The following is a 25,435-nucleotide window of genomic DNA, read 5'->3' as shown; positions in this document are numbered from 1 at the left end:
GTCCCTCTACTGGGATTTCTTCTCACAGTTGGTGTGAGGTTGTATGTTTTGAGGAGGAAGACCACAGAGGCAGAGTGCCATTTTCACATAGTATCAAGGGCACATGTCAGTGTGACTTGTCACTGTTGATGCTGACCTTGATCACCTGGATGAGGTGTGTGTCAGGTTTCTCCACTGTGAAGTCCTCTTCCTTTCTCCTTTCCACACAGGAATTCACAATGTGCTGCTCATACTCTGGGAGTGAGAGCTGTGCCCCACCTCCTTGAGGGCAGAGTACCTACAGAAAATATTTGGAATTATTCTCCACGGGAGATTTGTCTCTTCTCCTCCACTTATTTGTTCATTCAATCATTTATTTATGTCGGTACAGACTCATGAGTATTTATTTTATGCTTCAAGCTATAATCCGGTGATACATTATTTATTTTGTTGCTCAAATTGTTCCAGCTTTGGGCATTGGGAGCTTTTTCAGTTGACTTCTGTGTTCTTTTTACATACCCCATCATCATGTGGGTTTTTTGGGTTTGGTTTCGCTTGAGCACTTCCTTAGTTCCTGGTACCACCAAAGACACGCAGGCCCATCTTATATATTTCCTGTTTCAGTGCTAGCATCAGCCATTTCTCCAAGTAGCTCTGGTTTCTTTATGGGAGAGTGGAATGAGACACTGAAATCTGGGTCCAAGTTTTTATGGCATTTCTGATGTGCAAAAACCCATGACATTAAACTTGGTTTAATAAAATTATCAATATTTTATTCACTATTTTCTTGCTTTGCAAGAAGGGTAGCCTTAAAATGCCTTCTCCTTTCTAAGAATAGATGAATGGATGATATAAATTCAGGCCAAATAACATATGTCTTTTTAATTGTTTCTTGGCTATATTTTTAACATTTGAATCTTTGAGTAGATAAGCTATACATTTGGTACATGGTATCAAGTCGATATTTTACGTTTTTTCAAATACATTACTAGTTCTCTCAATAGGATTTATTTTACACTTTTTAAGTAATTTTTCCTTGGCCTTTGAATCTTGATTGGATTATGGATTAAGCTGTGCAAACTCAGTCTAGTGTCTGTTGCCCCCTTAATACAGTTGAGCGATATGTCACTGGTAAAATCAGAGTTGTTTTGCCCTCCTTTTTTCTTATATCTGAATGAACAGTTCCTACTTGCAATGGATACATGTCTTGTTGCTTGGGAAGTCTAGCTTCTGGCTGTGGCCACGGAGCACTCTTTCAGTGTACCTTGGCGGACTCCCCTTGTTGAAAATCCATCTGTTCTAACTCAGTGCTGCAGGAGATATCTTCAAACCCCCTGTTGCCCAAGTGTCACTGGGGTGTGGTTGTGAGAAACAGAGTACATGATATATTTTCTGAAAGATCTATGGTCTGCCCAATACTCTGTTTTCTACATGGTACCACCAGGGCAAAACAGAGCAGAAGTGGACTGGCTCTACCAGTTTTGGTCCTTTGTAGATTTGTTCTTCTGTTGGTTTCTGTCACATCCTTGCACTGTGGGCTGCTATGAGAGCTAGTTTCCCTGAAACCACGCTTGGATATAGCATTTGGGGCCTTTATGATGGAAGATGTGGTCCTCTCCATCACCCTGTGTCTCCTTTGTGCTAGCCTTAGGAAGAATTCTTATCAGATTTTTGGCCAGAAGAAACTTCCCCAGGGTGGTTGTGGTTAGTTTTTATCTCTTGGGCACTGTTTCCTCTACCATATGGTATTTTTCCCTCTTTGGTTTGGGTGATAAGGAGCTCAGAGCAGATTATCTGTGGTTCGTTTATAACAAAATATTTGCCTTTGACTGAATCCTACCTTCCTGCTTCCAATTTTTGCTTTGTCCTTACTTCCTTTTCCATTCAGTTTTCTACGGTATTGAATTTAGGGTTTCTCTACCTCTACACTATTGACATTCTGGGCCACAAAATCCTTCCTTGTGGGGATCTGCACTATGCTTTGTAGGATGCTTACCAGCATCCCTGGCCTCTGCCACTGGGAGCAGCCTCAACTACCCCCAGTTGTAACAAACAAAAATCTGTCCAGACATTTCCATATGTCCCCTGGAAAGCAAAATCGCTCCTTGGTTGAGACTCACTGGACTATGTGTACTCATGTCATGAAAATATTTTTGTCTATACGACAGTGTATAAAATTTTAAATTAATAATAAATACTGAATAAGCCTTAATGGGTGAAAACAATGAGGTGTGGAGCATTTATATAAGGATCCAATAGAGAGAGTCTAGAGCCTTTATAAGTTGCCCAAGCATCACTGCAATTGCGCTGGCAATTGTGAGGGTATTCACCTGAGGGTGCTAGAGCAAGATTTAGTCCACGGGGTTGTCATGTTTCTAAAGAGAGGAGCTTCTGAAGCAGAGACATGGAGGACGTGTAATGGACCAGACTTCTTTGGATACTCCCACTCTGCTATAGACAAGCAAGACAAACGGGGTGTATCAGCAGCCATCATTCACAGGGGTTGGTCAAGCCCCGTGTCCACACACAGGCAGAGCTTCCCACCGCTTCCACTGCCCAGTATAATATAGTACATAACTCAGAAAATGTGGACATGGGAAACGAAGACAAAGAACATGAGGAGAGCATAGAGATAATAAATGGGGACATAAGAATTGGGTTATTTGGCACCTCGGGGGGCCCTATTGCTTCTAAAGACTATTTTAAGGCTGCTTTATGTGCTAGTACAATTGCGTATCCCTTGAGGAACTTGCCTCTGGCCAGCAGTGGGTAATGGACATTTTGTACTTTTAAAATTTTCTCTGAAAGACCATTAAAGTTGTCTATCTTCCAAGGAAATCTTTACCAACCTTTCAAAGCCAGAGCTAAAGAATAATAGGTAGTGCCCAGGCAAGCATTTTCATGTGCCTATTCTGGTTTTTCTAATGGCAGTAGGGACTTAATCATGCAAGAATGTGGTCTGTGTGTGTGTGTGCGTGTGTGTGTGTGTGTGTGTGTGTGTGTGAATAACACTTCAGGCTAAGAGATCTTTCATCAGAGTAAATAGTTGAGTTTTACACTGTTTCTGCCTGTAGAGATAGCGATATAGAGCGCATTTTGCCCTTTGCTTGAAGAAACATGATTTCATTTCACTTTCAGGGTGCATTCCTTTACAATAGAAGCCCAATGTAGTTTTTCCTTTGTTATTGCAGAACAGCTGAAATAGAGGTGCAGAGAAACTTTATAGAAGCATTTTTAAAAAGCAGAACTACAAAACTCCACATTCTTCACAACTTGGGTGTCCTAAACTTGCTGACATCTGTCTGTGGACTTTTTTGACAAGGGTAAGCAAAGAGTTGTTCAGGAAACAATGAGTTTTTTTAGTGTAAAATTAGGTTGTTTTGTTCTGTTTTGTTAGAAAACCAGTTGTGACCCTCCCTCTGTTGGCCCAGGGTTCCCCAGTGGTGGCCCTTGATGGAGCTCTATCAGGAGGTGAATATGAGGAGAATTTGGGCTGGGAAGGCACCGCCCACTGGCCACAGTACTCTTGACAAAACCGTATTTTGGTTAATTGCACAATCTCATTTAGTTTTCAGTCTTGACAGAAAACATTGTTTTGCTGGAGTCTCTGTCTTTGTAACTAACACTGTGTGGGGTGCAACATGGGTTCTTCATGCAAGCAGGATCAAGTCGTGTTGAGTGATATGGACAATATGCAAAGGTGTTTCCCCACAAGCTTAGCAATCATATTATTATACTCATAACACCCGTTCCCAATTCTTCAGACCGTCTTTTTATCATGTGGCAGTTCCTTGTTCTCCTGAAAATGGACTGTGATATGGAGTTGGGTGTTTGGGATGTTTAGTAGGGAGTGCCTCTGGCACTGAAAATGATCACATTTCAATGATCACAGGGTTGTCTTCTGTGGGGCCAAAATGTCTGGGCCTCTGTATCCTTGTCTTTAGATATGAGTCACCTTCTGAAGGGCATGACCTTGGGTGAGGCAGCTGTCTACTACTGAGGCTGACCCTGAAGGTGTAGCTGCAGGTGTGCGCACTCCCCACAGCTGGGCACGCATGCACATGCACATCTCTGTGTCCATCACTCCACCAGTGGCTTTTCACATGCTATCTCTTGTCTTCACTGTTATCCTTAAACTTTGTTAATATTTCCTTCATTTGCATGTAGAAACTAAAGCTCAGAGAGGTTAACAAGTAAATAATACAAACAAATAATCCAAGTACAAATGGGCAAAGGATCTGAATAGACATTTTTCCAAAGCAGATGTATAAATGGCCAACACACATAAAAGGATGCTTGATCTCACTCATCATCAGAGAAAGTCAAATTAAAACTACAATGAGATATCATTTGATAACACCTGTCAAAATGGCAAAAATAAAAAACACAAGAAATAACAAGTGTTGGTGAAGATGTGGAGAAAAAGGAATAATTGCACATTGTTGGTGGAAATGCAAATAGTGCAACCACTGTGGAAAACAGTATACATATTATATATATATAAATACTTACATATATAAAAAATGTTTATATATATTTATATATGTAAATGTCTATGTAATGTAAATAATATATATGTATATATAATATATACATAGTTATAGATATTATAGATATTATATATGATATATAAATAATTATATAATTATATATAATATAATAATAATATATATATAATTATATATAGTATGTATATTATCTCATGTATATATATATATATCTCATGTGTATATATATATATATATATATATATATATATATACACATGAAGGATTGCCCAATCATAAAAAAGAATGAAATCTTGCCATTCAGGACAACACGGATGGACTAGAGAGTATAAGGCTAAGTGAAATAAGTCAGTCAGAGAAAGACAAATCCATGTGATTTCACTGATATGTGGAATTTAAGAAACAAAACAAATGAACAAAGGAAAAAAGAGACAGAAAACAGACTCTTAACTACAGAGAGCAAACCGGTGGTTGCCAGAGGGGAGGTGGGTGGGGGGCCTGGGTGAAACAGGTGAAGGGGACTAAGAGTAAACTTACTGTGATGAGCACTGAGTAATGTATAGAAGCATTTGATCACTGTATTGTACACTTGAAGCTAATATAACACTGTATGTTAATTATACTTGAATTAAAAAAAATGAATTTATATATATTTTATATAAATAGTACTAAATATTTAAATTAAATTCAGCTCTGACTTGCAGCCTGTGTGCCTTGGGTTTCTTTTGGGAATGGATTAACCAAGTAAGAAGAGGAGCATGAATTGGGAGTCAGGAGACAGATTGTTGACTGGCTCTGCTGCTCACTCCAAGTGTGGCTTCAGTTGTTAAACTCGTTAATAAACATGGAGCTAAAATGAGCTTTGAAGCACACGAATCACTCCAGAATCTTGTTAGAATACAGATTTGATCCAACAGGTCCTGGGTGGGGCCTCAGGTTCTGCATTTCTAACAAGCTTTCAGGTGATGCCAGTGCTGCTGGCGTATGAGGCCTTGGAAGAGCCTGAAGTCTCCAGCTCTGAGATTCAATGGGTCTTAAACATGTAGGGACAGCTCTTCCTTAGACAAGAATTCCAGTTGGTAAATATAGAAAAAAATTAAGGAAATGGAAAATCACCAATAGAACACCCCCCCCCCCCATGGTAATTGTTTCAGGTAAGATCTGGATGGATGCTAAATTTAGAATGTAAAAGTTTGAGAACAAACATGATATTTGCATAATATCAAGTATTTATTGATTACAGACGGAAAATAATACGTTTACAGCAGACCCCACCTTCACCAAGGGATCACAATTGGTATCACCAATAATGACGTATATTGATATGCACTTCCATATAGGATGCACTAAGAGGGACACATCACTTCCGGTACACTTATGTAAAACACGGAACTTCAATCTAATGAGAAAATATTAGATGATCCCACACTGAGAGATAGTCTACAAGATAGCAGACCAGAACTCTTTTAAAAGTGTCATTATCTGGGGCGCTTGGGTGGCGCAGTCGGTTAAGCGTCCGACTTCAGCCAGGTCACGATCTCGCGGTCCGTGAGTTCGAGCCCCGCGTCAGGGTCTGGGCTGATGGCTCGGAGCCTGGAGCCTGTTTCGGATTCTGTGTCTCCCTCTCTCTCTGCCCCTCCCCCGTTCATGCTCTGTCTCTCTCTGTCCCAAAAATAAATAAACGTTGAAAAAAAAAATAAATAAAAGTGTCATGATCATGAAAGACTAAGAAAGACTGAGGAATTGTCACAAATGGAGGACACCAAAGGAGACATGACTGGGGGATCTGAGACTGGATCTTGGAACAGAAAAAGGACAGTGAAATGTGTAAATGGAATCTCTAGTTTATTGCATTACCCAAATACTTAGTTTTGACAAATGCATCATGGTGATGTAAGGTGTTAACATTAGGGGATGCTTGGTGGAAGGTAAACTGGAAGTCGTTTATTTTTGCAACTTTTTGGTAAGTCTACACTATTTAAAAATGAATAAATTTAAAAAGTAGACACATCTCTAGGTATATTCTTCATATTTTTAAGCCATTTTTACCTGCAAAAGCACTTACATAATAGCATTATTTAGACTTTATATGTCATATCACTTGTCAATAATGATGGTTTTTCACTTAATTTTCTATTATTTGTACCTCTTTTTCTTCCCCCAAAGCTAGAACTCAAACAATTCTAAATTACTGTGGTGGTCTTAGATATCCTAGCAGCATTGCTGACTATAGAGGTTTTAGAATAAAAAATAATGATAACATTTAGTGTGTTTACTGCAAACTAAGACTGTGCTAAATGCTTTATTCTGTCCAATAGCCTATTATTACTGCTAATTTACAGAAAAGCAAATATTTAGAGAAGTAAAATAGCTTGCTCAAGTTCACAGTAATTTATAAAGCAAGGATTTGAACCAAGATTATGTGACTCTGGCACCTAAGCTTTTAGTTAACACTCTCCAATAACACTGCTTAATAATATTAGCAACTGGCTTCAGATTTTTTAACATGGAAGGGTACCATCACTTAAGCAACATTTTAAAGAGATCAGAATGACCAAGAAATCAACCAGTGATTTGTGATCCTCAACCCGGTATAGGCAAAGCAGGGTGTCCAGAGAAAAGGGTGTCCTCGCAGACCCCTCAATATCCCGGCCCTGAGTCACTGAGGTTGGGAGGGGTGGGGTAGGTGATGAAGGACTTAGACGTCTGACCCTGCATATCCACCAAGGGCAGCTGCGGCCTTGCCCCCAGGCTCCACATGGTGGCCTGCTCACTAGGTGCAGTGGGCCTGGGCCACAGCTGGCTTCCACCTGGGCAGAAGGAAGGAGGTCCCCTCTGACTGTGCTCACACAACAAATACAGAAAAGAGAAAGGAAAATCACTTCAGGTGCTCATCCCGGACTTCCTCCAGGCATCCATAGCTCTGACTGCACAAATGTCTCCATGGTCCCAAGCAGAGGCTGGAGGACCAAGCAGAGTTGAGAGGCCAAAAGACTTCAGTAATTTGGACAGAACAGAACTTATAACTCAGCAAGGCTACCTGTGTCCTTTCACCTCCAAGCAACACGCGGGGTAATAACATTTATCTCATAGAATTATTTCAGAGTTTGCATGACATAACATTTATATTATTTAGCACTCTGCCTAGCACACAGAAAGTACTTAGTAAAACCTGTTCTTGTAAAAGCAATTGATTTATACTTTCATTTGGTAAATATGGGAAAAAAATGAAGAATCTTGGCTGAAGATACTTGAAAGAGAAACAGCAGGTCAAATTGAGTGGGGGGAAGATGTGGCATGTTCAAGGAAAACACATAAAATAGAATGAATTTTTACAGAATAGAAGAGGCATTTAAATACACTCCAATTAGCTATCTGAAGTACAGTTAAGGAGGATATTGTGCCAAAAAAGTAGGCTGCTTTGAAAAAGGAAATTGAAAATTTGCTTGCTGACAGAGTCCCACCAATACTGGCAACAAATCCCAATTAAACACTGCTAGGAATTGAGTTGCGGATTTAGAATCTAATTTGAGGAATTTTCACAGAACAGAGTGAAGATGTAAATAAATAGGCATTACAAAAAATAAGTGACTAAGGATAGGTTTACAGTATCTAACATACACGTATTCCCCTCACACACTCTAACTTGGAGCAGGTGGAGAAGTAACAACACTTGAAGATATATAGAAGAGAAGAAATGTTTTTAATGTGAAATTTATTGTCCACCTGGTTTCCATACAACACCCAGTGCTCATTCCAACAGGCGCCCTGCTCAATGCCCATCACCCACCCTCCCACCCCCCATCAACCCTCAGTTTATTCTCAGTTTTTAAGAGTCTCTTATGGTTTGGCTCCCTCCCTCTCTAACCTCTTCTTTTTTTTTCTTCCCCTCCCCCATGGTCTTCTGTTAAGTTTCTCAGGATCCACATAAGAGTGAAAACATATGGTATCTGTCTTTCTCTGTATGACTTATTTCATTAGCATAGCACTCTCCAGTTCCATCCACGTTGCTACAAAAGGCCAGATTTCATTCTTTGTCATTGCCAAGTAGTATTCCATTGTGTATATAAACCACAATTTCTAAAAGAAATTTTTAAAAGTTAAGACATATAGAAGAAAATTTACCTGCGCTAAAGAAAGAGTTGTGGTTTCCCATGTAAAAGTGCCCCCCGAGCCTATATAGGATATTGAAAAAGACACACACATATACATATCCTAACAATATGTTTTAATTTCATGGATAAAGAGAAAAATCCATAAACATTTAAATTAAAAAAAAAGATGGAAGAGACCAATAGTGTTATCAAGTAGCTCATTTGCTTCACTGATGGGCTGACAAAGGAACAAGATTCACCAGGATTGTGAGGCTAGAGTATTTTATGTAAACAAATTTGTATTCGTAGAGCCACACAACAAAATATACTTTGTGACCTGGCAGTACTGTGTAAATAGTCTACCAATGCATTATTTCTGGAAAAATGTTCAGTATTCATTAAAATCCATCAAAATGCAGAACCAACAAAAGGGAAGTCAGTGCAGATAGGAAACAGTATGAAGCACTGAAACTGCTAATCTCATAGATAAACCAGAGTATGTTTTAAAACATGTATTTGGAAGAATTTTAATGTAACTCTGATAAAAAAAATCCTAAAATAAGAGACATAAATGAACAGTATTGTAATAATCTGGAAGTAAAGTTCCAACTGGTTTCAAAAAATTGTATTTTACTTTTAATTTTGAGAGCTTTATACTACTCTTTATTGTTCTTTTTTTATAGACTCCTGTTCTGGTTTCGTGGATGAACTCTCTCATATAACATTCCTTTTTTCCCCTTACTGTTGTTTTTTTTTCTGCTCCTTGATGTCTTTTTCTTCCAAATCCTTTTAATGTGTCTGTTGGTTTTAATCTCTATATTTCCTACTAGAAGCTTTTCTTCAAAATATGGTCATCCTTGGCTGTCTAGTCATATTTAAGAATGAGATTTAGTCTATCAGTTGCTGTACCTTACTTCATCGGAAGAGCCCTCCAGTCCTCATTATCTAGCAGTGTTTTCCCTTGAGCTGGTCATTTTCTCCCAGAAAAGAAGACTAGACTCCTGCCTCTGGGTTTGAGCTTGACTGCCAGAGTGCTGGGAGCTGGATCAGGTGGGGGTCAACATGGCGCAGTTCAGTGATGCACCTCTCCCCTCTTCTGTGCTTGGTGCCTTGTAATCTGGAGCTTCTTTTAAAAAATTTCCTCTGGGGATAAACTTTTTATGTATTGCTGTGGGATGGGGGAAGAAGATGTACAAGCCAACTTTCCCTATTTTCTCCTATTTCTACCCCCCCCCCCCCCCCCCCCCCCCCAGTTTGGAACTTTCTGGGATTCTGCAGTATGAATTGGCTTGTTTCTGCTGACTGCTTTTTCTTTGGGCTAGTTCTTTGGTATCTGCTTTCTTTTTTGCTAATCACATTTCCCTTTTCCACCTATGGTTCAAAAACAGGTGGGTGGGTTATCTCTCATTCATTGTCATTATCTCCTGTATTTTTTGGTTCTTCTGACTTTATTGCTTCTCAAGTTTTTTGCTATCTCATTAGCTTGAAAGAAGGGAGCAGAGGTAAGCACATGCATTCGTTCCCTGTCTGTGCCTACCCAGGAACTTTGGGGTAGCATCGCCACAAAAAGGCTCTTCTGTCAAAAAGAAAATCCCATTTGGATTTTGGCTGAAGTTGCATTAAATCTGTGCATTACTTTTAGACAAAAAAAAGTTCTTTTTAATATTGAGTTTTCCCATCTGGGAACATAGATGACTCGGCATTCAGTTCAAATGTCTTCTACAACATCTCAGTTTTTTTCTGCCTGGATCGAGGAGCTGACCCAAGGACTGTGGGGAGTGGAAAGACTTTGAAGAAAAACAAAGGTTTCTGGCCTGGCTCTCCTAAGAGCGGAGTGGCATCTGATGGCTTAGTCCATTGTCCTGACCTCCTTTTCCTCAGGCCCAGATGGGACGTTAACGACCACCCGGTGGAGCTGCAGTGGAAGTAGAAAGAGTCTGTGTAAAGCACACAGAACTGAGATAAAAGATGATGGTCCTCATTTACCATTTCACGAATATAGGATACTTCCGGGTGCATGCCTGTGTATTTTTTTTCTTGCTGTTAAGATAAAAGAGCTGTTTACTTTCAATATTTCAGTTGTCTTTTGATAGTTGTTAGAAAAGCAATTTCTCTTGGGGCGCCTGGGTGGCGCAGTCGGTTAAGCGTCCGACTTCAGCCAGGTCACGATCTCGCGGTCCGTGAGTTCGAGCCCCGCGTCGGGCTCTGGGCTGATGGCTCGGAGCCTGGAGCCTGTTTCCGATTCTTTGTCTCCCTCTCTCTCTGCCCCTCCCCCGTTCATGCTCTGTCTCTCTCTGTCCCAAAAATAAATAAACGTTGAAAAAAAAATTTTTTTTTAAAAAGAAAAGCAATTTCTCTCTGGAGAAATAGCCTTTAATCCTGATATGTTCCTTGAATTCCGTCTCAATTCTAATAGTACTTTTTAAATCAATTCTTGGGTTTGCCACCAATGAGGAAATTTTAAGAACTCTGTGTGTTTGAATGCAGGAAGCAGGAGTGTCTAAGCCATGCTCTGGTGTTTCTTACTTGAGGCTCAATCAAAGGCCAGACCAGAGTCCTGTTGGGGGGGGGGGTGTCTCAGCCATTATAGCTCTGTTTTCGGTAGGTTCTAGATGCACTTGTGCAGAGTAATGTTTCTGACGTAGTGAAACAAGAGTAATTCTCTTTGTAAATGTTCTGGCGTTCTCTTTTTGTTTTCTTTTAAAAATTATATACCATGTGATACATACAAAGAAGATATGTAACCTCAGGACTAGGACATTGTTAACAGTGTTGAATCCACCTGGATATTCCTCCTCAGCCTCCAGCTTGTATTTTGCATGACCTGCAAAGGGTACGGACTGCACCCTCAGGCTGTGCCTTGCAGTATTTGGTGAGTCTGCAGTTGGCTTTCAAACCATGCAGTAAATCCATGCACCTCTGAAGAGCAGCCTGTGGGAGACTGGTTAACTTGTAGCATAACCTTCAAAATCACAAGCCCGTGCTTTGTTCTAGTAAATTAGATCACATATAGGAAAGTCCCTAGAAATTATGAAACTGCCTATGAGTGTAAATGTCTCTATGGAGACGCTATATACTGCTATCAAATTTAACAACTCTTTCAGATGCCCTCAAGAGGTAAAATTGTTTTAAATGAACAATAAACAGAGACCACACCAAGAGGGTTAGGATCCATGGCAACTGGAAACGGGAAGAACAAAGGAGGCCTTGGAGACAAAAATGGTTTAGAGCTTGTCAAAGAAATTTTCAAGAAGGGCATACATAGAGGAGTGTTGAGTGAAATTAGTGAACAGAGCAAAGGAAATCTGTATGATAATAAATTTGAACTTCTTAAAAATTTCTATGCAGGGAGCACCTGGGTGGCTCAATGGGTAAAGCATGCCCAACTCTTGGTTTCAGCTCAGGTCATGATCTCACAGTTTGTGAGTTCGAGCCCTGTGTTGGGCTCTATGCTGACAACACGGAGCTTGCTTGGGATTGTCTGTCTCCCTCTCTCTGTCTTCCTCCTCTCTCTCTCTCTCTCTCTCTCTCTCTCTCAATAAATAAACATTTAAAAATATTACTATGCAGTGTTCATGGAAATTGTATTTTACTTTGGCAAAAGACTTATAAGTATATGTTTTTAAATACTTTGTATAGTAAACATGTGAAGATCAATTTAAACATGCTATTTGATAGACTTAACTGCATATGTATTCCTATATTTATCAAGTACTAAATTATTGTTATGGTCTTTCTCTACTATAATTATAATATCTCCAAGATAATAAAGCTGGCAGGCATTTATCATGGGATACAAAGACACCTATTTTATGGAATGGATTTGGTGGGAACCCTTGCTGTCACTGGCCTGCTGTGCTCAAATGGGCCCTGCCCATCTCATGTGCCCAGCACAATCTCACAGGTGTAATGGTTAGTGAATTTATGAATGAACAGGAAAGACATAGGCCTGGTGTCTTTGATTCATGGATGAAGCCACTTGAACTGGCAAGGAACTACATTTCACTTGTCCCTTTCTTGTTTAAGTGTTTTAAACAGTAAATCGAGAATGAATCCTATGACAGCTAGACAGGAAGAAAATTAGCAGCTGCAGTTAAGTATCTAAGAACATGCAATTAGAGAATGTAAATTACACCAATTCTGAACTCTGATGAAAAGGATAGCTAATTTTTTTAAATTATCTTTTAACAAAATTATAAAAGAAACACATGATAACAAAAGTGTAATACATGAAAAACTACCATCGAAAGAATAAATTATTCATTGTAGCACTCTAGCATGCTGGTGTGCTTGCGTTTGGGCTGAGGCCAGAATCTAGGTCTTAGCCATCCTCATGTTCCCAGAGCAGCCCTCAATAGATGTTCACTGAATTAAGTGAGTTATTTATGGGGTGTCTTCAAACCATTCTGTCTTCTCTCACCTTACTTATTAGCCATTGTTAATCAATGGTTATTTCTTTTATCTTTGTAGCTATGAAAAACCGATGAATAAAATGTATAATAAATATGAATTTATTCATATTCAAATTGCCACACGTAATGGATAAAAGTAATAGATATTTCAGCAGTAACACACCTGTAATGTCAAGGAGATAAGCCACCTGCTTCTATGTGTCTTTTGATTATTATCGAAAGAGAGAAACGGACATAGGAAACCATCACTAGCGAGTAAATATATTAATGAGTACTAATAACTTTGTGTTTCTTCCTTTAAACCTTTGAAAGCAGCCCCTAAGACTGTCATCCAGTATTTTTGGCTTCTTCATCTTCATGTGTGGTAGGATTGCACTTTCCCACACGTTGAAGTTAGGCGTGGTCATGTGCCTTAGAGTGGCCAGTGGAATATGAATGGAAGTGATACGTGTTACCTCTAGGTTGAGATTTATGAGGCTATTTACCACACTGTCTTTCCACACAGAGGTGATCCGGGCAGCATGTGTTAGGCTGAAGCTACCATCAGTGTCTGTTCCTGATAAACAGAGCTCTCTCCCTGACCAAGATTTGGCACATGGTATGATTCAGAAAAGGAACTTTTGTTGGATTGAGCCAATGAGATAAAGGTGGTTATTTGCTACCACAGTGTGATTTAGCCTGTCCTGATGGATACATACCCATTCGCAAAGCTGGGCATTTTTCTAGGCATCGTGGAAACTACTACTGATAACATATGTATCTTTACTTCAGAAAAGTTTCCATTCAAATGAGAGAGTCAGGTGCACAAAAAGTACCATTCAGTCTATAAGTACAATAAATCAAACATTCATAGGATGCATTAAAAGTGCATTAAATAGTGACTCAGTAGGTCTGGGAAAGGCGAGAGGGTCTGAATTCTTAACAAGTTCCCAGACAATATTAGAGCTGCTGGTCTAGGGACCACACTTTGAGAATCATTGCATTAAACTTTCACTCTGTTGTGTGAGTCTGACCATTTATTTAGTCAACCATCTCTCCTTTGTACAAGTAACTCTGACCTTTATATCCTTATAACTAAATCTTTACACACAGATTTGTTAGCTTCATTCAAAATATTTCAAGTAGAACTTGAGTACATGTATATGCAAATTTTTAAGGTTTTTGATCTGTGTTGCCAGATGGCCCACTCGAAAGTCTTTATAAATTTGTAAATTCCAACGTATATGAAAACCAGCATTTCCGTGCTATCTTTGCAAATATAGTGCAGCAGTTATCATTTATTAAAATCTTTGCCAATTGACAAATGAGAAAATGGAACTCTTGTTTTTCTTCAAGTTATTTTGATAACTATTGAAATGAAGCAGCTTTTCATATGCTTTTGTGGGTCTGCACTTTCTGAGTTTTGGGGTAGTGTCTTCGTGATCTTTGCCCATGGTCTATGCCTGTATTTGTTGTTTGTCTTATAATTTGAGATACTTTTTATTTGTAAATAATACCAACCTTTGCCTTTTGCACGTTTTCAATATTTCCCCCAGTTTGTTGTTTGTCTTTGGATTTTATGATTATTTTTTAGACAAAAAATATTTTGTTCCGTCTGTAGTTATAATTCTCAGCCCCTCACTTTCTAGTGTCAGGCTTTAGCCCTTATGGTTAGAAAAACAAAAGCCACCTTTACCCCCAACAGGAGGAAACTCTCTACCAGTGTTTTCTACTAATACTTTAATGGATTTCCTTTCGTGTTTCAGTGTTTAGACTTTGTTTTGGTAAGACAGAGGTATAGTTTTCCTCCATAATCTCCTAGAACCACTCTTGAGTGATTCGTCCATTCCCTGTTATTCTGAAACAGCATTTCCATCAATTGCAAAGTTTTAAGTGTATTGGTGTTTGTTTTTAGAACTTCTTTTTGTTCCACTGGTCTGTCAACACCTGTCCAAGGACAACACTGTTAATTACTGAACATTTGAAATGCTTTTAATGCATCTCCTTGACTTTCTTTTATTCCCCCCAAATTTCTTTAGCAATTATAGTGGCTTACTACTCTCAAATAAAATGACATTTTGTCTGGTTCTCTCAGAAAGGCCAATAAAAATGTGTCAAAATTTACCCCAGGGACCTTTAAAAATATTTTTTAACCTTTTTTTTCATGAATTTCAACTGTTCTGGGCCCCCATTCTTTCACTTTCTGTGTTGATTTCATTTGTTTACCTTATTCAATTTGTTTACCTTATTTAATTTTTTATAGCTTATCTCTCCTTCGTGTCTATGGCTTATTTCTCCTTCTAAATCGCCAGGTTTCTTGAGGATGTGGGCTCTGAGTGTGTGTTTCCCCGGGGCTGATCAGGGGGCAGGGCTGAAGGGTCGCAGGACCTTGACAGCTCATGGCCTTTCACAGGGGTCTCTCTTGCCTGGTCCAGGGCAGCTGTGGGTCCTGATTGGGAATGATGAGTGAGAGAATAATTTGATTTAGTGTCACTTTTCTGAAAGAGCTCCCTTTTGCATGTTTTTATGGTACTATATTTTGAGATTACTTTTTATTCAATGCTATTGATATAATTATTTTCTCTTTATTCTGTTTAATGGGATTCATATCCCTAAGGTTTTGGACTTGACCTGAGAATGAGGAGCTGGTGGAGAGAAGGTGGGCCAGGCACCGTCAGATGTGTTGAGGGTCAAGATGGGGGCATGGAGAAGACAGCAGGTAGCACTTGCCTTTCCTTGGGCTTCTTCCTGGTTCACTGTGCTCAGCTGGGCACGCCCTGTTTAAAACCAGCCCATCTGCCCCAGACACTCCCTGTCCCCCTTTCCTGCTTTACAACGTTTTATTCCATTGCACTTGTCACCTGACATACCACATATTTTCTTCTTTATTTTGTTTATTGGCCATGTCAACGATTTAATTTATTGTTTGTGTCCTGCACCAGAATGCAAGGCTTGGGTATTTTCTTTCTTTCCTTCTCTGTGCATCCTCAGCATCTAAAACAGTCCCTGACACCTATTAAATGGGCTCAAAATTATTTGTCTAAGTGAATGAAAGTCTGGATTCCCTTTGCCATGGAGTTGCCCTGCATCCTCTACAAACACACACACACACACACACACACACACACACACACACTCTCTCCTTCATCAGGCTGAGACTTAATCAGCTTTCAGGACTCAACTAATGGGTCATCTCTTCTAGAAAGCTGTCCGTGTAACCCCCTCCTCAGATATCCCATAGTAACCGTGTGAGCAACACTGCAGCGAACCTGCCTGTTCACTGTCCTCCTCCCCCTGTGTGACGGTGTGACTGGCCTGGCCCTGAGCTCAGACCAGTTCCTGAGTTTCTAGGTCCTTGTCTATTACTGGGCTTGACTCATAGCACAGACCTGGTGACTCTCTGTCAAATGAATGAATGCAAGAATTGGGTCAAGTTTTTTAATAAGAGCTGACACAAGCAGACACATGACACAGAGAGACACATTTTGTCTTGCTCTGGCTAAGAATGATATTTCAAAAAAACCTTTTAAGTAACACAGGCTCATGAGGTAGTGAACTGCCCGTTCCTGGAAGTATTCAAGAAGAGTCTGACTGACAACTGTCAGTGGGTATTGTGGAGGTGATTACTGATTTCATTATCTCGGAGGGTGAACTGGATGACCCTGTGTCACTAAGATTGAGTGATTCTATCATTCTTGGCTAATTAAGCTTATGTTTTAAGTTTTCTCTTTCACTTTTTCCTCGCCCTAATTCCCTTTATTCATTTCTCTGCGAGGTTTATTTGTCACGTTACTTGTGTGCATTTGTGTCCTCTAAATGATGACTGCAGCTCCGATCATCTCCCGTTAATTCCTTGGGAAATTCTGGTGCTTTTCATCCGCCTGCTCCTTTGGCAGCCCATTTGTCTTTATTGAATATGCAAATGTGATGGAAACATCTGTCACTTGCTCTGTGATATCTCTTTTTTCATAAATGATGGAGAGAGAAAAAATGATTTCGTGTTGTTAACACCATAAACAATTGGATACCCATTTCAGCAAACATCAAGATTTACAGACTAGTACGTTGACCTGTCTATCGAGTCACTCTTTGCTACTCTTTGTTTCATTTTGCTTTACAAAACAAGTTAAAATTCAAAAAGGAGCTAAAAATTAAATGCAAGATAATTTTCAAAACGTATTTATCAGTGTATTCGTTTCTTAGGGCTGCTGTAGCAAATGAACACGAACTTGGTGGCTTCAAATGACAGAAAGTTATTCTGGAGACCGGAAGTCTGAAATCAAGATGTGGCAGGGCTGTGCTCCTGCCAGGGGCTCTGGGAGAATGGGTTCTTTGCCTCTTGTCACTTCTGGTGGCTCCAGGCATTTGTTGGCTGATGGCTGCATGGATCTGATCTGTGTCTCTGTGGTCCCATGCCCCCTCCTCTTGTCTCTGTGTCTTTCTCTGTGTGTCTCTTATCAGGACATTTCTCACTGGATTTAGGGCCTGCCTGGGTAGTTCAGGATGATCCTCTCATCTCAAGATCTTTGGCTTAATTACATGTTCACCCCTTTTCCAAATAAAGTCACATTTACAGTGCCAGTGGATTAGGATGTGGACATCTCTTTGGTTGGGGGCAGGGGGCACCATTCATGCCACTACAGGCAGTAAACCAGGAGATCTCATAAAGAGAAAAGACAACTGAGTAAGATCTCATGTGGAGATCCCAGGTCCACCACCATAGACCATGTTAGTGGCCTCTTTACACAAAGATCCCCTCTCACTAGGATAATAATATAACCGTAATGGCAGCTACAATTTAGGGAGCACGTGTTATATGCCAGGCACTGTTCTAACTAAGCATCAGCTTGGCCAATTTTCTCGACAAGTCTGTGAAGAGGCAACTGTTGTTTTATAGATGAAGCAAAGGAGTGTTAGAGCTAAGTCAGAGAACTTTCCCAAGGTCACGTGAGCAGCAAACGGAAGAGTCACTTACCTGTGTGAGTTAGACACCAAGACCTGTGTTGGTAACCATGGCTGTTAAGTTCGTGAACAGAAGCAACCCAGTGTTGTCCCCTTGTGACCTGTCCAGCAAGGGCAGGGGAGGTGACAAGGAGCACAGTGGCACACACCACGTGAGTTAGAGAAAGACTCAAAGGTCTTGAGTGCCCGGTGCCAAGGGCTGCCAGTAAAAATAACCAGTCCAGTTCCCAGAACAATTTCCCTCCACTGCCAAGCTACTAGAGAAAAGAATGCAAACTCCATCCCATTTGATTTGGGGGAGGATCATAAATCATATGGAAAGGAGAACATGGTTATGGTTGACCAGTTTGCTCACGGGCGTGCCTGCACACCACACACACATGTACATGCACACACACACACACACACACACACCCATCCTTGGGCCCACTGAAGGATGTCTGTATGCCAGCCACCCCCCATTGTTCTGTCTGGAGGAAGTGCTGGGAAGAGTGGGGATGGACGCAGGCTCTGCTTCTGTCCGTATTCCTAACCCACCATGACCGAGCTCCAGACCTTCCATTTAAGGCCCAGGCCACAGGCTAGTCATTCAGGAACGTTCGTGGGTCCCCCACGACTCCTGAACTCCCACCTGCTCCTGGTTTTCTTTCCCTTCCTGAAAGAAAGGCCGCAGATCAGGCTGGGGAATGAGGATCAGTCCAAGGGAGCGGGCATCTTGTTCTGTGTGGGTAGGAGACACAGAAGCAGCAGGAAAGCACGGGGAGAAAGGCTGCTCCATTGCCATTCATTATTTATTAGTTATTTTTTGTTTATTTATGCCTCAACTGCTTAAGGAAAAGAATTAAGCCAGCTAAGAAAAGGTGCATAAATAACAAAACAAAGATGTGTATTTCTGAGCTGGAGGTGCAATTCTGTGTGTAGGAATTGGGTGGAGGGGGTTGTGGACCTCCTGGTCTCCCCCACTCCCCTAGGCACCAAGGTCACAACCTTGGTCTAGCTCAGGTCTCCAGGACTGACCAAGTGCAGTGCGAAGGGGAGGTGGGCACAGACTTTTCTTTACAGAATTGAAGAGATGCCCAGTGTGGAGCAGCACTTACCCAGTGCTTATTTAGAATACTGTCGTGCTGAGCGCAGGTCATTACGAGAGCTCTTTTATCAGGGTGTGCCTTAGGAGTGAGGAGTCCTGGGTGAGGGCAGAAGGAAGAATAGGTCTGTTCCCCTCTGAGTCTGGGAATATATCTGCTTTTATTTTAAACTGCCCCCCACTTCAGTACCTTTCTACTTTTTGAGAAATACCTTAACTTCGTCTACCTGTAAGTTTTGTTTTAATGTCAGGGGCTTCTCAGTCCGTCAATAATAAATAATGAAAATGAAAGATTTTAATGTTTCACTGGCATGTATTTCAAGTGTGACTATAGTGCATTGCGAAACTGTTTGTGTTTATTGTGTATATGTGTGTGTGTGTGTTCTTTTCTTTCTTATGTTTTTGAAGACTTGTGTGTCCATAGCTGGAGATTTCTAAAGTACACTGGTAACCACTTACATGAAATTTCTAATTTTAGTGTATTGTGTGTGAATTATGTCCGAGTACATATATCATAAGGTTAGGAAATTAGAAAATAATGTCAAGGAAACTGGGGTTTTGCAGACGTGTGTGTGTGTGTGTATGTGTGTGTGAATGAATACAGTATCTTCTGACATCCAGCCTTCTTCCAGTCATCACAAGTTATTAATAACAACTCAGTAGATTATTCATAAAGGTGTAAGATGTTTATTCTGTGAAATTTAGATTACTTTGAGCACATTAGGGTGTTTTTGTTTTGTCTCTTTGTGCATTTGAAAAGGCCATGGCTATCCAAGAGCTTTTTACATTTCTTTGGGGCTCTTTTATACATAGACAGGCATTGTGGACTCCGTGTAATCATTTAACTTCTTTGGCAGTGGTTTTCCTTTCAATCAATCATGCCAGCAGTTATGAAAACATGCCATGAGCTTTATAGTCAGACAAATAAAGTTAGAGGCTATGCCCGTCAATCTTTCATGCCAGAGGTAAGAAACCATGCTATAAGCCATTGGTGTGTGTTGAGATTCTGGGTCCCAAAAGGAGACCTTCTTCCAACTCCTTGTTCATCCATCCATTCATTCATTCATTCATTTATCCATGCAGTTATTCAACCAGTGTTTATGAGCACCTATATGGTTCAAGCACAGTTACAGTCACTGGGTCATAAAGATGAGCAGGACATGGTCAAAACCCTTACAGTCTGGTGAAGGAGACTGATAAGGAGTCAGAAGTCTTTAATATGGTAAATGTTAGGTCAGAAGCTGCCAGGATATAATGGTATGTATTTCTAGATGAAACACCCAATCAAACTGCGAGGCAGAAATGGGTGAAGGAAGGCTCCCTGGAAAAGCTGACCCCTGAGCCAAATCTTTAACCATTGCTGATACTTTTAGAAAGGATAGTGGTTAGTCACATTTAAGAGCCTCCCGGCCACTGGGTGGCTCAGTCGGTTAAGCATCCGACTTCGGCTCAGGTCTTGGTATCGCAGTCCATGAGTTCGAGCCTCACGTCAGGCTCTGTGATGACAGCTCAGAGCCTGGAACCTGTTTCAGATTTTGTGTCTCCCTCTCTCTGACCCTCCCCCATTCATGCTCTGTCTCTCCCTGTCTCAAAAATAAATAAACGTAAAAAAAATAATAAATAAAGACCTCCTTATGCACAAAGATACTAATAATTGTTTAATTTGTACTGTATTGTATGATCATATATTGCATTTCATATCACTCTTTGTAGATTATTATAGAAGATTAGTTACTCGATGGGGTGGCTGGGTGGCTCAGTAGGATGAATGTCCAACTCTTGGTTTTAGCTTAGGTCATGACCTCATGGTTCGTGGTCTTGCGGTGAGAATGAGCCCCACGTTGGGCTCCACTGTGTCAGTGCGGTGCCTCCTTGGGGTTTCTCTCTCACTCTCTTCTCTCTCTGCCACTCCCCTGCTCTCTCTCTCTCTCTCTCTCAAAATAAATAAGCTTAAAAAAATAGATTAGTTACTTGAAAGTATGGTAGGAATCTTTTTCATTCAAGAGTAATGAGGAATTAAGGTGAATGCCAACCATTCTGCAAGCATTCTGGTCACTGAGCAGACAGGTCAATTTGAATTCTTAATCCTAGAGAAAAGTAGGAGGTACCAGATGCCAGCTGGGCAGTGGTGTCAGGAATGGTGGCACAGGCACACGATATGTGGCCTGCATGTGTCTGGCCACGTGAGATGACAGAAGGCAGCTGCAGAGCTCAGATGTGGCCCAATAGGAAGGAGCCTGTGTGCCATGCTTGCGTGGTTGCACTTCCTCCCAGGGGTTATGCCAGCCACTGAAGAATGCTAGACGGGTAAGAGGCATGATCAGAGTGGGAAGTTTCAGAAAGATCCTGCGTGATTGCACTTTGATGGGATGGTGGATTAGTTTCCTAGAGCTGCTGTATCAAATTACCACAAATTTGGTGGCTTAAAACAACAGGCACTGATTATCTCCTAGTTCTGAGGATGGAAATCTCATGTTGATGTGAAGGTAGGGACATGCTTCCCCAAAGGCCCTGGAGACAATCTGTCCTTGTCTTCCAGTTCCTGGTGGTTCTGGGCTTTCCTTGGTTTGTGGTAGCATCTCTCCAATCCCTGCCTCTCTCTTCATATGGCCCTCTTCCCTGTGTCTGTGGCTTCTCCTCTTTTTATAAGGACACTAGTCATTGGATTTAGAACCCACCCTAAATCCAGGTTGATTGCATCTTGAGATCCTTAGTTATATCATCTACAAAGACCCTACTTCCAAGTAAGCTCACATTCTGAGGTTCCAGGTGGAATGAATTTTGGGGGCATGCTATCAACCAACTACAGGTGGGGAGAAGTTGGGAGAGGTCCAGATAATCAGATTCTGGAAGGACCTGGGAAGGTGTTATAATGAGACACCTACGAGGAGACAGAATGAGTACATGGGTAGGATGGGGTGGGAGACAGTTTCTAGGAAATGTGTGTTTAGGGAAAATGAAGGAGGAAATAGTAAAAAGAAGTTTGAGGGGTTATGGAATGAAAAAAAAACGAATCTTCACAAAATTTGCATGCTGCCCATCTAGGTGTTTTCTATCATTTATGTCCTAGCTCATATGCCACTCTTCGTCCTGTAACAATGGCTGATCACATTTTTTTCCGCCTTACTTTATGTCTAGCACTGTGCTAAGAGTGTTACCAGTATTATCTCATTTAATTCTTAGTCTTCAGAAACAGGTACTATCCTGATCACCCCCCACCCCACCGTAGAGACGAAACAATGGAGTCTTGGAGAGGCCAAGTGATATGCTAGTAGAGAAATGGAGGAGCTAGGACTTGAACCACACAAGCACACTCCAAAGCCAGCACTCCTGAACACTCACACATCACATGCCCCACTGCATCCCCATCAGTAGTTAGTTATTTCTCCTTCTTTGAACTCCCATACCACGTGAGATCTATTTCTCTTTTGGGCTTTGTCAATTTATAACTAGTTTATTTTCTTTTTAAAGTTTATTTATTTACTTTGAGAGAGAGAGAGAGAGAGTGATGAAGGAGGGACAGAGAGAGAGAGAGAGAGAGAATCCCAAGCAGCCTCTGCACTGCCAGCGCAGAGCCTGACACAGGGCTCGAACTCATGAACTGTGAGATAATGACCTGAGCCAAAATCAAGAGTCAAATGCTGAACTGACTGAGCCACCCAGGCACCCCTAACTAGTTTCTTTTTGTATATATTTGTGTGCAAGTCTTGAGGGCAGGATCTGGACCTGTTTCAACTTTTGCATGGTGCCCCCAGTGTCTTGTACCTTGCATTGCACAAAGATCATATTCCTGTGTGTTCATTGAACAAAGGGATATTATTAATTCAAGCCACAATTATATGTCCATCCTGGATGAGATACAAAGAAACATACAATTATGGAACAGTTTGTTGTGTGCCAAGATCGAGGTGAGCATGAGGACCTTGGGATGAGTCTAAGAGGAGCACTTAGCTCAGACTGGGAGGGGAGTGGAGGGTAGGTTCCGACCAGGGTAGCTTTCTGGGACTGAGGCCTGAGCCACACCTGAGGGGATGGGTAGGGGTAGCCAGGGGAAGGTTCCAGGCAGAGACAAGAGCTCCACATGTGGCTCAGAATGGCTGGAGATGGGGAAAGAAATAAACTTGGGTGGGTAGGCAGTGGCAAAGCCATCAAAACCTTTTCTGTGGTGCTGTGGAGTTTGACCTTTTTTCAGAGGAAACATCTGAAAGATTTTAGAGAGTTGAAGAATTGAAGAACCAAACCCAAGTTTTGGGGACAGCTGTCTGACAGCATGGTGGGGGATGGGTTAGGGGGGATTAGACTGGAGGCAGGAGGCTATTTGAGAGCAGCTGTGAATCTGTGAGGAGAGTGTGGGCCGTGGGAAGTGGGGTGACAGCCCTGAGGTAGAGGGGCGAGAAGTGGAGATCACTAGAAGCTAGGATCAAAAGAACCTGGTTGCAGATGGAGGAGTTGGGGAAGGAGGGAGGCAGGAGTGACTCCTGCAGTGGTCACAGGGGAGCAGCTTGTGGCGGGAGGGACGTTAATGATTTGATTTGGGACTTGATAAGTTCAGGACTCCGGGTGCAGATGTCTGAAGGGTGGCTGGGTTTTTAGGTCCTGCATCCTGGGCGTCCTGCCTTGCAGGAGCTATTTGAATGGCAGGCAGCCTTTGTTCAGAAAGAATGAATTGGAATTCGGAATTTGGAAATCACTGAGCTGGGAAGACTTCAAACAAAACAACGAAAGCAATACCTTTAAGGGAAACACTTGACAAATTTGATGCATCAATATGTGGAAAGCTTCTGTCGCAAAGAAGGTTAACAAAAGTAAATACAAGTGAAGACGTGGGACTGGGAGAATCCACTTGTAACACAGGCATATATTTGTCAAAGCATTTAGGGTACTAATCAATGGGGATAAGGGACACATTCCTACACTGACACAAACGAAGAAGGAAATGAACTGGCAGTTCTCAGGGGAACTAGAAATTGTCATTGAAGGTATGAAAAGATGCTCAGTTTCACCTGTAATTAACAATGTGCAAGTTAAGCAACAATGGATGTTATTTTACTCTGGAAGGATTGGTGAAATAAACAGTTTAAGGGGAGCAGGAAAGGGGTCTTTGTTCATAGAAAGGTACAAACCACACTGAGAATAAACGGCAGTGTCAACTTCTGAGGGCAAAGGGGGGAGTGGTTGCTAGGGAAACCTGACTTTTATCTGTGATGTTTATATTGTTTAGCAGGAGAATGTGTTCATGCATTGCTTGCATATTTAAAATTAATAAAGAAAGAAATCATTGCCTCCCCCTCATCTTACATTATTGGGTAATTACAAGGAGTCATGACGTGTGTTACTCATTGTTGCTTTCACAGCAGCAAGAAAGACTCACGATGTGCATTACTAATTCGGCTATCTTTCCACCATATTTTAATGATTAGTGATACAGAATCTGGAAGTAAAGGAAATACCAGTTAAGAGGGAAAATAGAGTCTAGAGCAGGGCTTTTCAAGAAAAGCACCATTATTTGCTGGCTGGGTTGACAACATTTCTGTTGTTAGAGGCCATCCTGTGCCATGGGGGATACTCAGCAGCACTGCTGTCCTCTGCCCACCTTCTGAGTTGGGACGAACCACTGGTCTAGGCAAAGCCCAGAAAAAGAACTTAGGCTTCCCAACTCAGCCCAATTCCACTTATAGAAGAAAAAAAAATAGGGACTTAATTATTGCATGGTAGTACTTTGCTATCCCCTACACCACTGTTGCATATTCCTTGACAACATTGTATTTTATTGCTTTTTCTTATCTTTGTATCTTAAATATATTTCCCATGCCCAGGTAGGGGCAACTCTTTGCCTGGCACGGCTCAGTGGATTTTGAGCCTGCAGGGTAGCTCAGAGCCATGAGATGATGGAAAGAAAGTGGTTATTTTGTCCATTGAACATTATCAAGAGTTTTTGGACAGAAGATGATTCCAGTGGATGCACTTGGTTTCCAGTCATAGATGCACTACAGCTCTTGGCTCTTGGGTGTAACAGAAACCCACACAAACTAGCCTAAACCAAAAGCAGGAATCGGTCACCAGGAGATGACAAAAGGCCCCGCATGGGGAGCACATGCATGCAGAGATCAGAGCGCTGGAAACCAAGTCTGAGTGAGAGCAGAGTCTGTATTTTAAGGGCCCTGTCAGCCGTGTTAGGGAGTGAGCACTGTTTGTCCAGAGAAGAGCTCTTAGGTCACAGATCACCCGGGCCTGGAGGCTATTTTGGGGAGCAAGAGCAGGGTGAGGAGGAATCTGTTAAGTAGGTGCCAGCAGCCCTGAGCAAGAAAGTGGCCCAGCTGACTGGTGACAGTGTGGATAGAGCAAGTAGCTGGATCCCAAGGAAACCAGACAGTGGGTTCAGCTGGAAGTGGGGCCTGGGTGACACATATGCAGTGC

General features: G+C 41.4%; 1 protein-coding gene across 1 annotated transcript in view; it reads left to right on the top strand.

Annotated features, from left to right (window-relative positions):
- The window catches only part of HECW1 (HECT, C2 and WW domain containing E3 ubiquitin protein ligase 1), a 409,193-nt gene that overhangs the window by 15,182 nt on the left and 368,576 nt on the right, over window positions 1–25,435 (top strand). The window contains exons 3-4 of the mRNA XM_047850881.1: window positions 13,499–13,591; window positions 15,590–15,691. The gene's annotated coding sequence lies outside the window, so the exon portion shown is untranslated. The remainder of the gene's footprint in view (window positions 1–13,498; window positions 13,592–15,589; window positions 15,692–25,435) is intronic.

Source organism: Prionailurus viverrinus, chromosome A2 (assembly GCF_022837055.1).
Source record: "Prionailurus viverrinus isolate Anna chromosome A2, UM_Priviv_1.0, whole genome shotgun sequence".
Classification (NCBI taxonomy): Eukaryota; Metazoa; Chordata; class Mammalia; order Carnivora; family Felidae; genus Prionailurus; species Prionailurus viverrinus.
This window is presented reverse-complemented; position numbering and strand designations above follow the sequence as displayed.